Below are 12,526 nucleotides of genomic sequence, written 5' to 3' on the forward strand. Positions count from 1 at the left end.
CAAGGATCCCTTACAGCTGGTTCACCTTGTGTGAGCCAGAGCGAAATGACTCCCTGGCAGACATGGCTGTTGAGTCGTGGGCGCAGGGTGAATCCAGCATCCAGGTATTTAAATGAGCCATATGGCCCAGCGAGGGTGAGATCCTGATCGTACTGGGTGACTCACGATCGGCCCAGCGCCTGGCATGGAGTACGATTTTTAGCTCTCCTGGGATTCACGCGGTACGCCCGGTTCCCCGCCAGGATCAACGTGATTGTTGAATCGCGCCCATGACATTAAATCATTTATTTGTACATTGTTTCATGGCTAGCAGAAAGATACAGTCAGCACTGTGCAGACAACTATGTTAGTTTGTTTTAAGTGAGATTGTGGGAGATTGTACCAGACTATATAGCAAAGCAGAGATAAACAAAACCATATGTAGACATCAATAATGATCCATAGGCGCTTGCTTCAATCAAAGTCCAGAGCCAAAAAAATGGAGTTATAATAATGGTGAGACTATCGGTGCTCAATATTAGTCCATTAGACCATAAGACATAGGAGCAGAATTAGGCCATTTGGTCAATCAAGTCTGCTCTGCCATTCAATCACGGCTGATATGTTTTTCATCCCCATTCTCCTGCCTTTTCCCCATAACCCCTGATCTCCTTTCTGAAGTGTCAACTGGACAGCAAATTCTGAGACACAGAAAGGAGCAGGAGGAGGCCATTCAAACCTTCCGGATTGTTCCGCCATTCAACATGATCATGGTTGATCGTCTATCTCAATGCCATACTCCAGCATTCTTCCCATCTCCCTGGACACCTTAGAGTCGAGACATCTATATATTTCCTTCTTAAATACATTCTGTGACTTGGCCTCGACAGACATCTGCGGTAGTGAATTCCAAAGTTCACCACATTCTGAATGAAGAAATTTCTCCTCATCTCAACCCTGAATAGCCAAGCCCATGGCCTGAGACTGTAATTCCTGGTTCTCGACTCCCCGGCAACATCCCTGCATCCAATCTGTCCAGTCCTCTCAAAATTCTATATGTTTCAATGAGATCCCCTCTCATTCTTCTAAGTTCCAGTGAAGACAGGTCCATCTCTCCTCATACAACAATCCTGCCATCCCAGAAATCGATCCGATGAACCTTCGCTGCATTCCCTCCATGGCAAGTATATCCTTTCTTAGGTAAGGAGACCAAAACTGCACATAATACTCCAGGTGTGGTCTCACCAAGGACTTGTACAGCTGCAATAAGATATATTTTTGTAGTAACTTCATTGCAGTATTAATGTAAGCCCACATGTGACACTAATAAAGATTATTATTATCCTTATTCCTGTACTCAAGTACAGGTGCGTAGTTAGAAGTGGAAATCAGGAGATTGTTACATTGCCCTGTTATTCTAGAAGCTTTGTTATGCTGGTGCCTCAACACATTGTATTAGTTACATGGTGGATGCACACTAATTTCATTGATGAAAGATTAAGATTTTTCCGTTCCCGTGCAAATGCTATTTTTAAATGGTGTGATAAGTCTTAATTATTGCCAAATTGTCGAACACTGAAAACTTACTTTTACAAATGTGAAGTCTTATTCTTACAGATATAATTATTGCTGGAGATTTTCAAAATGGCTAAAATTTTACTTATCTGTCTCTCAGTTGTCTATGTTATTTCTTTCCCTCTCTTTTTGCTTTCCTTTTCTGCACATGATATGACATTGAATTAAATATTCTAACACACAGTGCTGGTTTGGACTCTGGGGATTCTTGAATTTGACTGGTTAGATCATAGAATTTTGATCATAGAATTTACAGTGCAGAAGGAGGCCATTCGGCCCATTGAGTCTGCACTGGCTCTTGGAAAGAGCACCCTACCCAAGTTCAACACCTCCACCCTATCCCAATAACCCAGTAACCCCACCCAACACTAAGGGTAATTTTGGACACTAAGGGCAATTTATCATGACCAATCCACCTAACCTGCACATCTTTGGACTGTGGGAGGAAAACGGAGCACCCGGAGGAAACCCACGCACACACGGGGAGGATGTGCAGACTCCGCACAGACAGTTAAGTAGATTTACAGTTACACTGTTAGTACAAAGCCCAGATTCCCTGTGGAGTCTGCTGTGCCAAAATGGCTTTCTATTTACATCCAGCAACATCCAGTGCAAAAGTCCACAAGAAGGTCTGTGGATCTGGTATAAGTGTTATGAACACTAAGCAGCATTCATTTACTCTAAACCACAATCAGGGCCCATATCTCAGGCTTGAGAAAAATGCTTCATGTTGGGTAAAATTTCTTCACCTCCAGTATTTACCTTGAAAATAATCAAAAATGTGCACTGGGTATACTATGAAATATTCTTCAACTCATTCTGAATTAATAAAGTGATACCTTATGGCACAATTAATTAATTTCACATTTCCCTTTGACACCAGTTACAAATTTTCCTCTTCACTCTGAATGAAGGGCAAACTTCAGCATTTTGTTCAGGGTGTGGCACAGTAAGAAGCACAACTGTAACTACAGCGATGATGGCTTCAACAACGCCACATTCTGAATAATCCCACATCACCTCTTCACATCCACACCTTGTATATTTCACTGAAGTAAATATTCAGATGAACCTGAAGAAGTACAAATGCTATTGGTGGGGTGGCGGGATGGGGGGTGCAGATCAAGTTTAGTCTGCTAGAAACAGAATTTGTAAGCACACATTTGCCTTGGAGGTAACCATTGATCAGCAGTAAAATCAAAATATCAACTTTTGTTGAGTATGGATGTCTGAATTGATTCTAAGTTCTACTTGATCACTAGTAACTCACAAATCAGAATCAATTGCATTCATTACATGTTTTATACTCAGCTACAAAGAGTTTATTTGATGCATTTGAAAATATATATATATATATATGTATAGACTGCCTATGCAAGATACGTAGTAAAATAGGGGAACAGGAGCTTCAAATAATACTTCAGTCAACTATCATTGTTTAATCAGAGAATATTACAGGAAGGTAATAGAACCTTTAAGAATATTGCATTGCTGTAATCCTGCACCTGGATAACAGGAAATTTCCCCTCTGCTAGTCTGATAGAACAAAATAGATTTGGGTTGCAGTTCTACAATCTGTGATCAATAGCAATAGAGTATGAACTGTCGGCAGAACAATCAAGGTTTTACTATACATTGTGACATGAACTCTGTTCATCAGGAGTAAGTACTGCAAATGAATGCATATAACTCCACTCCAAATTCTTATTACATTGAAAAGATACCACACCAAATGTGTGCAGTGCTGAAATGGTTCAGTGAAACCTCTAGAAGCTGCCTTCACTTTGGAGTTTCACTCAAAGTGTCACACTGCTTGACTTCAGTGTGATCAGGAGTTAGGGTAAAAGCTGAACCTTGAATTACATGAGTATTTTGCGTGAAATCATATCTAATCATCTCTTTGCTATTCCCTGAATGTGCCAGTGTAATGTTAGCTTGGTTAGTATGCAGGGACCATGAATTAGATTTTTTTAATACACATGTATTTCCTCGAAATTCTGGTCAGTAATGGCTTCAATGATAAATTCAAAATATGGTCCTTCTCTTCATACTCCCATTATGAGGGCAAAATAAAAATATGTACTCACTCAGCACAAACAGATAATACATATGCCAATTTCTGTGTGCTTTATACATCACACAAGTAATGACATATTCAATAGTTTGCTTGCTTCTAGGCTCTGTACATTTCTGTCTGTTGAAGCATCAGGCATATGAGTGATCTTAGCACTTTATTTTTCATCTCTCTCTCTCTCTCTTGCTCTCGAGATTAAGATACCTATGCTTCCAAATAATCCAACTCCATGATACCCTTAAGGCTTGGAATTGTGTATTTGTGTACCCAACACTTCTTACTTTGTGGTGATTGTTATATTACTCTTTGGTAATATATCGCCACTCTTTGCTCCGCAATCCAGTTTGGTCTGATGGTGTGATTATAAATAAATCACCAATCTACAACTTAAAGCAAAACTGATTTATTGAATAACGATTGATTAATAGTGAGTTCGCACATTCCACAGAACTAAAACCAGTAATCAAGTAATCTATATTTAAGTAATAACTAATTTAGACTACACATGCTGCTTTAACTATGCTATGATATATCTCTCTTACAGTCTATTGTCTAGAATCTCCTAGTTAGAAGTACACAAGATCCCCTGAGTTCTTATATTTATAGTGGGAGCTAGTGGTGCCCTCTAGTGGTTGTGTTACACTGAATTGACCCTTTACTTGTCTACATATATACATATCATTACAGTGATCTTGGAGAATTCCCTCGCCCAGCCTTCTGATGTGTGTTATATCTTTGAATGGCCCTGTTTGGAGTTCATATTTACCAAGTAAGTATATGTGCAGGCAGAGGGAAAAGGTGCATCTCTCACCACATAGTTTTGCCGCAATTATTTACTTTTTGGAAAATATAAATGAAATAGCAATCAATCAAAACAACTTATATTTATATTCTACCTTTAATATAACACATTCCGAGGAGCTTCACAGCATCATCATAAAATGAAGTAGACACTGAGCCACATGAGGAGATATTGGGTCAGGTGACCAAAAGCTTGGTCAAAGATGAGTGTCTTAAAGGAGGAAATCAAGGTTGTCAAGTTATCTAAGGCCAATTATGGCACAGAAGGTGCAATTCAGTTCATTGACTCTGTAATAACCCACAGGAGGCAGGAGTCCCGTCACCACACCAATATATATTGCCAATAACTATATACAAGAGCAGCTCCAACAGTGCTGCTAGCATTCCAGTCAACTTAAGACTGGATCACAAAGCCTACACAGGTGATTATTGGGCCCCCTCAATGAGCTATCATTGAGGGAGCTCATACTCCAATTGGCCAACCAATAATGCTAATTGGAGGTCATTACAGACTCCATTCCAGCTCTCCATGGAGCATTCCAAACACTCCCATTCCCCCGTTCTATCCCCATAGCTCTGCTGCAACTTTATTTCATTCAAGTGCCATCTCGGATCCATTTATAGCCCTTGCCACTGGCAGAATATTCAAGTCCCATCGAAGTCAATGGATGTTCGAATGACTTGCCACATTTTCTGGCCTCACCCCCACCGAGACAAGGCCCTAGAACTCCGCCACTTGTACTGTGTTTCCTAGTCCTTGAGCCATCAGCTCGGGGGAACAGTTTTTCTTGTCTGCCTTATTCAAACCTGCCATAGCATTGTACACCTCGATCAAATTGCTCCTATAATCCCAGGTAGAAAGTTGGAGATGGGATTCCAGAGCTTGGGACCCAGGCAACTTTTTAAAAATTCATTCATGGGATGCGAGCATCAGTGGCTGGACCAGCCATTATTGCCCATCCCTAATTGCCATTGACCTGAGTCACTTGCTAGGACAATTTCAGAGGCCAGTTACGAGGTTAAGTATCAACCACATTACTGTGCATCTGGAGTCACATGTAAGCCAGACCAGATAAGGACGGCAGTTTTCTTTCTCCAAAGGACATTAGAGACGAAGGTGGGTTTTTACGACAATTGACAATGTTTTTATGGTCATCATTAGATTTTTAATTGCAGATTTTTATTTAATTCAAATTTTACCATCTGCCATGGTGAGATTCTAACCCTGGGTCTCTGTGTCCAGTGACAATACCACAATGTCACCACCTCCCCATCTGAAGGGATGGACACCAAGATTGGAGGAATTATAATTGGGATTGCATAAGTGACTGGAATTACAAGAGTGCAGATTGCAGTATCAATTTTGGTACTCTTGTAATGGAGTGAGGTGTAATGGAGTGAGATGTGACCATTCAGATCTCCACCTGACTTCTGGGGCGGGATTCTCCGACATCCCGCCAGGTCGTAAAATCCCCAGGGGGCGCGTGAATCCCGGTTTGCAGGCAGGGGCGGGGTTTACACCTTGCTGGTCGGGGGCCGTTGGCAGCAATTCTCCAGGCCCTGATGGTCCAGGCAGCCGCCCATTTTCGGCCAGTCGCACTGGCATGAAATGGACATGGTCCATCACGGCGGGAGCTGGCTTGTCCGCCATCTAGCGGGCTCCTCGGGGGGGGGGGCGTGGGGAGATCCGGGTCGGGGGAGGGCCCCCACGGTGGAGTAGCCCACGTGGGTGGGCCTGTGCCGTGGAGGCACTCTTTCCCTCTGTCCCAATCTCTATAGGGCTCCGCCATGGCCTGCGTGGAGAAGAACCCCCCTGCGCATGCGCAGGAACACGCCGGCAGTTCTGCGCATGCACGGGACCACGGTGGCCCTTCGACGCCGGTTGGCGCAGCGCCAACCCCTCTGGCGCGCAGGCGTAGCCCCCGGAAGTGCAGAGGATTCCGCAACTTCCGGTGATCCGACACCGGAGCGGTTTGCGCCATTCTTGGAGCCAGCGTCGGGCCATCCCGCCGATTACGGGCGAATCCCACCCGACGTTCCAACAAGAACTGCTTGGGTAACAATGAATGACATATTTTGTTTTTCTCACTTTTATTCCTTCCCGGCTCTATATTGTTAACTTGAAATGAACGTGCAGTATGGGCTTTTGTAAGGCCACCAGAAATGTCAGCATCGATTATGAATAACTGAGACCAAGATTTTGGGTGAACTCAATGGCACGGCTGTTCAATAGTGTACTCATTTTGTGAGATGCGCATTTATGCAGGTATGTGTTTCAGCAAATTAAGGATCGTGCACATTAATGAAACAAACCACATTGGCTGCATTTAACCCAGGGTGAATACACAGTTTGACATTATCTGAGAATTCTTTTATTATTGTGACAAAGTTGTTACCATACTGAGGATGACATAACAGCCCTCTGTCACTACCTGAAGTCACCTAAATGTACACACATTGTCTAATTAACATATTAATTGTTTACTTTCTGAAAACATTACTTGCATGTGTAGTTGATTATCGTTAACAGTTTCTTGACGAAGAGACAGAACTACGGCACTCATTAACCTACTGGCCCTAATCTACTTCGTTTTCAACCCTTTCACTGTACACCTCATTACAATAATGTTACATAACCTGAAATGAAAGAAAGTCACACTGAACAAATTCGAAATCCCTTTTGGAACATTGCCTAGCTTGGTCAATGTGTCTGGTTAATTTGCCATGCAGGTAATGTAATTTTTACTACAACGAAAGGTGCCGGTGATTTGCTGCAGGTCACTGTCGATGAACTGCTGCAGCTTAAAAAAAATGATGAGGAGCCTGACCAATCTTTTAACTGGAAAGCAGTATGGTAAAGATAACAATGCTGCATGAGCTGCAGGTGAACCACAGGGCCTGAAATTCAAGTAGTCCCACTTTCCTGGTGCAAACCTGACCGAGCAGTATCCCACCTGCCCAAGAACAAGACCACACACCTCCATTAACAATGCAGAGACTGTTGGAGAGGCCTTTAGGTGGAACAGGCTAAAAATAAATCAGCACATTAACTTGTTTTTGGCCTCTAAATGGAGCTACATCCGACATAATTGTTTCCCTCATATCTTCATGCATACTTATTTCCCTTGGGAAATGTTGCAAGGATTTGCAGGTTGATTAGCAACCTTTTGAACCACCTCACGAACCTCCATTCAACAAGTCTTGAAGGGGGACTTCAGAACAGAGCTTCTGGCTCAGAGGCAGGGGTCCAACCCATTGAGTCACAACACCTGCACAGCGCCAGCAGAATAAAGATAACTGATCCACTTGAGGTACAATGCTAAAGGTTGAAAACTTTTTTCTGGGACCGTAGCAGAACACCTGCCAGCTCTGCTATGATCTGAGCAAGGCACATTGAGTGGAAGACCTAAAGTAGTTCAAGAACCCTCCCATATGCCCAAGTAGTGTTGTTACTATAAGGGGGTTCATCACATTTTGGGACTGTATCTTTAAACTTAGGGTAAAGGAAGGGGTAATGTGATCGGTCCAAAAGTCTGCCTGCCAGTACTGGTTTGCTTGCTAGTGATCACAGGAAGGCTTAGATTGTCTTATTGAGAAGAGGGCGCCAGGTATTTAGATTTGGAGCCAATGGCAACAGTCTCTGTGTTTGTCATGAATAGTCTCTGAGTCTCCCAAAGTCCCAGAAAATGTTGCTGGTATGGGGTTGGGATTTATCTAATTAATTGAACTTAAATTCCCCAAACTGCCACGGTGGAATTTGAACCCATATCCAGGGGATTACCCAAGGCCTTTGCATTACTATTCCAGTGACATTACCACCATACCACTCCCACACCTGAATGAGGTTGTGGGTGGGATTCTCCGACCCCCCCGCCAGGTTGGAGAATCGCCGGGGGTCAGCGTGAATCCCATCCCCGCTGGCCGCCGAATTCTCCGGCCCTCCAAAAGTCGGCGAGGCGTAAGTCGCACCGCATGCCCCGGAGAATGGCGGGGACCGGCGCGACTCAATGGGCCCTGGGGCTGCCCGAAGTCTCCGGCCCGCGATGGGCCGAAGGCCCGCTGGTTTTTTTGCCGGTCCCACCAGCGTGGATCAGACAACATCCCTTACTGGCGGGGTCTGGCGATTTGGGCGGGCTCCGGGGTCCTGGGGGGGGCGCGGGGCGATCTGGCCCCAGGGGTGCCCCCACGGTGGCTGGCCCGCGATCGGGGCCCACCGATCTGCGGGCAGGCCTGTGCCATTGGGGCACTCTTTTTCTACGTGTCGGCTGTGTCAGCCTCCGCGATGGCCGACGCGTAGATGACCCCCGCCCTGCGCATGCGCGGGGATGACGTCAGCAGCCACTGACGCACCCGTGTATGTGCGGACTCTCACCGGCCGGCGGAGTCCCTTCGGCCCTGGCTGGTGTGGCACCAAAGGCCTTCCATGCCGGCCAGCAGGGCGCAAACCACTCCGCCGCTGGCCTAGCCCCTGAAGTGGCGGAGGATTCCGCACCTTTGGGACGGGCCGACACTGGAGTGGTTCACGCCACTCCATCCCGCCGGGACTCCCTGCCCCGCTGGGTACGGGAAAATCCCGCCCTATGTGTCAAGACATATGTTCATTAAAAAGCTTTTATAAGACAGAACAATGATATGCTCTGAGGCAAAATGAAAAATACACAAAATGAAAAGTACCTGAGGAACCACAATAATGACTGTAGCTATTTTGAAAACAACCTGGATACTCTGTAAACAATGATCACCCTCTCATATTCCTGGCCCAGAATGCATTGACTGTATTTGTCAGACTTTAAATATATTTATACCTCATGACTCTGGTAATAATGTACTATTTAAACATACATTTCAGCAGTCACCATTACGCAGTGCAGAGTCGAGTGACAAATGTTGCTGCCACAATAGCTTGCAAGATATTTTGTGATCATGGAAACGTCTATTACATTAATTTTGCAACTATTGCTCAGGCCCACAATGTCTGTGAACTGTTTAGATAATTGCTGGCTGCCATTTAGCTTAACTGTTTGTCGCTTTCTGGCTTTCTTGAGCTTTAATTCCGTTCAAAATAAACTGATTTTGTTTGCTGCCTTTCTTTTTCAATATTTGGGCGTCCAATTCCACCCCGTCACCACCTATCACCCCCTTACCCCCATCCCATGCATTTATGATTTTCTCCTGTTTCGTTAAAAATAAAACTTGGAAAATTGCCAAAGAAACTGACTTCAGCAGGTTAATAATTTAACATGGTTCTTCAGTTTTTAGTGCAGAACCAGCACTGTCCAACCTCTATCACTCCCATTCACATGAAGATGGGCATTTGTTACTCATGTAACCAAGGAGTTTGAGTGAAAGCAAGCATCCAGCAGAGGGCAGCAGAGCAAAGCTACTGATCAGCTGTTCCGGGGGAATTTGCATACGTGCAGTGCGGTCAGCCTAAGTTGAAGGTGAACCGGCGAAGGAGACCCAAGGAGTTTGAGTGAAAGCAAGCATCCAGCAGAGGGCAGCAGAGCAAAGCTACTGATCAGCTGTTCCGGGGGAATTTGCATACGTGCAGTGCGGTCAGCCTAAGTTGAAGGTGGTTTGTGGAAGGGCTGTTGGCAAGTGACAGTTAAACCTGAAACACTTCGTGAGTGTTTCCCACCCTACCTCCTCCTCTAACCAACCCCCCCCCCCCACCCCATGGTGGTTGGGAAGCGGGAGCAGGGGCCTGTCGTGAAGGTGAGTGAGTGCCTTTAAATTTGCTTAACTTTCAGCGGGAGCAGTGTTTGAGGTAATATCAGGTAAGCTCTTCCTTTCTTTTTCTTTTTCTTGTTTTTTTTTAAATCTAGAGGTGATGTCAGGGAAGGCAGTACAATGCTCCTCCTGCAGAATGTTTGAGGTGAGGGACGCCGTCAGTGTCCCTGCTGATTTCATCTGTGGGAAGTGCACCCAACTCCAGCTCCTCAAAAACCATGTTAGGGACCTAGAGCTTGAGCTGGATGAGCTTCGGATCATTCGGGAGGCAGAGGGGGTCATAGATAGGAGCTTCAGGGAAGTAGTTACACCAAAGACTGGAGATAGATGGGTAACTGTAAGAGGGACTGGGAAGAAGCAGTCAGTGCAGGGACCCCATGCGGTCGTTCCCCTGAGTAACAAGTATACCGTTTTGGATACTTGTGGGGGGGACGACTTACCAGGGGTAAGCCATGGGGTACGGGCCTCTGGCACGGAGTCTGTCCCTGTTGCTCAGAAGGGAAGGGGGCAAAGGAGTAGAACATTAGTAATTGGGGACTCAATAGTCAGGGGCACAGATAGGAGATTTTGTGGGAGCGAGAGAGACTCACGTTTGGTATGTTGCCTCCCAGGTGCAAGGGTACGTGATGTCTTGGATCGTGTTTTCCGGGTCCTTAAGGGGGAGGGGGAGCAGCCCCAAGTCGTAGTCCACATTGGCACTAACGACATAGGTAGGAAAGGGGACAAGGATGTCAGGCAGGCCTTTAGGGAGCTAGGATGGAAGCTCAGAGCGAGAACAAACAGAGCTGTTATCTCTGGGTTGTTGCTCGTGCCACGTGATAGTGAGATGAGGAATAGGGAGAGAGAGCAATTAAACACATGGCTACAGGGATGGTGCAGGCGGGAGGGATTCAGATTTCTGGATAACTGGGGCTCTTTCTGGGGAAGGTGGGACCTCTATAGACAGGATGGTCTACATCTGAACCTGAGGGGCACCAATATCCTGGGGGGGAGATTTGTTAGTGCTCTTTGGGGGGGTTTAAACTAATTCAGCAGGGGCATGGGAACCTGGATTATAGTTTTGGGCTACGGGAGATTGAGAGTATAGAGGTCAGGAGCACAGATTTGACGTTGCAGGAGGGAGCCAGTGTTCAGGTAGGTGGTTTGAAGTTGTCTACTTCAATGCCAGGAGTATACGAAATAAGGTAGGGGAACTGGCAGCATGGGTGGGTACCTGGGACTTCGACATTGTGGCCATTTCAGAGACATGGATAGAGCAGGGACAGGAATGGTTGTTGCAGGTTCCGGGGTTTAGGTGTTTTAGTAAGCTCAGAGAAGGGGGCAAAAGAGGGGGAGGTGTGGCGCTGCTAGTCAAGGACAGTATTACGGTGGCGGAAAGGATGCTAGATGGGGACTCTTCTTCTGAGGTAGTATGGGCTGAGGTTAGAAACAAGAAAGGAGAGGTCACCCTGTTGGGAGTTTTCTATAGGCCACCTAATAGTTCTAGGGATGTAGAGGAAAGGATGGCGAAGATGATTCTGGAAAAGAGCGAAAGTAACAGGGTAGTTGTTATGGGAGACTTTAACTTTCCAAATATTGACTGGAAAAGATATAGTTCGAGTACATTAGATGGGTCGTTCTTTGTACAATGTGTGCAGGAGGGTTTCCTGACACAATATGTTGACAGGCCAACAAGAGACGAGGCCACATTGGATTTGGTTTTGGGTAATGAACCAGGCCAGGTGTTAGATCTGGAGGTAGGTGAGCACTTTGGAAACAGTGACCACAATTCGGTGAACTTTACGTTAGTGGTGGAAAGGGATAAGTATACCCCGCAGGGCAAGAGTTATAGCTGGGGGAAGGGCAATTATGATGCCATTAGACATGACTTAGGATGTGTTGGTTGGAGAAGTAGGCTGCAAGGGTTGGGCACACTGGATATGTGGAGCTTGTTCAAGGAACAGCGATTGCATGTTCTTGATAAGTGCGTACCAGTCAGGCAGGGAGGAAGGGGTCGAGCGAGGGAACCGTGGTTTACCAAAGAAGTGGAATCTCTTGTTAAGAGGAAGAAGGAGGCCTATGTGAAGATGAGGCATGAAGTTTCAGTTGGGGCGCTTGATAGTTACAAGGAAGCGAGGAAGGATCTAAAGAGAGAGCTGAGACGAGCAAGGAGGGGACATGAGAAGTCTTTGGCAGGTAGGATCAAGGAAAACCCAAAAGCTTTCTATAGGTATGTCAGGAATAAAAGAATGACTAGGGTAAGAGTAGGGCCAGTCAAGGACAGTGGTGGGAAGTTGTGTGTGGAGGCTGAGGAGATAAGCGAGATACTAAATGAATACTTTGCGTCAGTATTCACTCAAGAAAAAGATAATATTGTGGAGGAGAATG

General features: G+C 45.5%; 1 protein-coding gene across 2 annotated transcripts in view; it reads right to left on the reverse strand.

Annotated features, from left to right (window-relative positions):
• mdga2a (MAM domain containing glycosylphosphatidylinositol anchor 2a) overlaps positions 1-12,526 on the reverse strand; it is a 1,064,841-nt gene that overhangs the window by 837,993 nt on the left and 214,322 nt on the right. The window lies entirely within an intron of this gene.

This window comes from Scyliorhinus canicula, chromosome 2 (genome assembly GCF_902713615.1).
Source record: "Scyliorhinus canicula chromosome 2, sScyCan1.1, whole genome shotgun sequence".
Taxonomy (NCBI): Eukaryota; Metazoa; Chordata; class Chondrichthyes; order Carcharhiniformes; family Scyliorhinidae; genus Scyliorhinus; species Scyliorhinus canicula.